The 1,891-nt window shown below is 34.3% G+C and overlaps 1 pseudogene; it reads left to right on the forward strand.

The window, feature by feature from the left end:
- LOC107707790 (1-phosphatidylinositol 4,5-bisphosphate phosphodiesterase beta-4-like) overlaps positions 1-1,891 on the forward strand; it is a 60,886-nt pseudogene that overhangs the window by 11,984 nt on the left and 47,011 nt on the right.

Consider the following 1,891-nt stretch of genomic DNA (forward strand, 5'->3'; position numbering starts at 1 on the left):
CACTTGCTCTGCAGTGAATGGGTGCCGTCAGAATGAGAGTCCAAACAGCTGATAAAAACATCACAATAATCCACAAGTAATCCACACCACTCCAGTCCATTAGGTAACATCTGGAGAAATGAAAAGCTGCGTGTTTGTTAGAAACAAATATATCATTAAGACTTTTAACTTCAAACCGTTGCTAAAGTCCATATCCATAATAATGCTTCCTCAAGTGAAAAAGCCCATCCCCTGTTGTCTCTCACATCAAAATCCAGCCACATATTTGTTTAGAGCTGTTTTGGCTTGTAAACTGTGCTTGATCTGTGCAGATTTCTCTCCTGATTCAGACCAGACCACTTTTTCACTGGAAGAAGCGTTATTATGGATTATTTTAGTTAGAAACGCACCCATTCACTGCAGATGATCCATTGCTGAGACACTGATGCAATGCTACATTTCTCCAAATCTGATGAAGAAACAAACTCATCCTAATCTTGGATGACCTGAGGTAATTTTTGGGTGAACTAATGCTTAGTAAAAAGTAAAAGGTCAATTCTGAGTTTAGGTTGGTTTTGTGCGTCGTCTTTCATGCGCTGCTTTTCTTTTCAGCAGTGGAGACAAAGGCGATTATTTAAGCGTGGACCAGTTAGTCCACTTTTTGAATGAAGTAAGCAATGTTTTCCTTTTGATAACTTTCAACATCCTGCATGTGAGCTGATTTTTGCACTTTTCTTATTCCTGGACAGCGTGTTTATCTAGCAGACGCGTCTGTAATGTTCCTTTACGTCTGCATGCAATGAAAACCGAATGTTAGCCTGAATGACAGAACATCCCAGTTTGAATCATTAGATCAAGTATTATGAAGACTTCTGTGTCTGTTTTGTGTCTTTTCTTCTTCGAAGTCTTTAGTCTTCATTCTCTGTTGTTTCAATTAACGTTTCTCTTCTCTTCTACTTCTTCAAAGAAGCAGCTTCATTTAAAAAGAGCCGTTCCTTTTGTTTACATTTCTGCGGCTGTTTATTAAACAAAGATGCTTTTAACAAATTACTCGTGTTCCTTGACCTAGTTAATGTAACCTGCAGGTTGTGTTCTCTTGCGTAGAATCAGAGAGATCCGCGTCTGAATGAAATACTCTTCCCGTTCTTCGACTCTAAATGTGCTCTCCAAATCATACAGCGATATGAACCTGATGAGAAACTCAAGAGGAAAGGTGTGTCGCACATTGTTGTGTTTATAAGTGACTATTTACACTTCTAATGGTGTCTAATACCTTTGTTTTGTCTTTTATTACTCTGATTTATTATCCATTTCTCTGGAATACTTGATTGTGATCAGTCAATGCCAGCATTTTGCAGTCAAATAAATGTTTATATAAAATATTTTTGTGTGTGTATATATATATATATATGTTTTTTTTTTAAAGTCTCTTCTGCTCATCAAGGCTGCATTTTGATAAAAAATACAGAAAAAAACAGTAATCTTGCAAAATGTTATTACAATATAAAATAATGGTTTCTATTTTAATATCCTTTAAAATATAATTTATTTCTGTGATGGAAAGCCATTACTCCAGTATAAAGTGTCACATGATCCTTCAGAAATCATTCTAATATGCTGATTTATTATTAGAATTATCAACAGTTGTGCTGCCAAATATTTTGGAAACTGCGATACTTTTTTCAGGATTCTTTGATGAATAAATGTTAAAAAGAAGAGCAACATTGATAATTTTATTAATAAATCAGCATATTAGAATGATTTCTTAAGGATCATGTGACACTTCATACTGGAGTAATGGCTGATGGAAATTCAGCTTTGCATCACAGAAATAAATTATATTTTAAAGGATATTAAAATAGAAACCATTATTTTATATTGTAATAACATTTTGCAAGATTACTGTTTTTTC

The sequence above is a fragment of the Sinocyclocheilus rhinocerous genome, unplaced genomic scaffold (genome assembly GCF_001515625.1).
Source record: "Sinocyclocheilus rhinocerous isolate Xijiao unplaced genomic scaffold, SAMN03320098_v1.1 scaffold805, whole genome shotgun sequence".
Lineage (NCBI taxonomy): Eukaryota > Metazoa > Chordata > Actinopteri > Cypriniformes > Cyprinidae > Sinocyclocheilus > Sinocyclocheilus rhinocerous.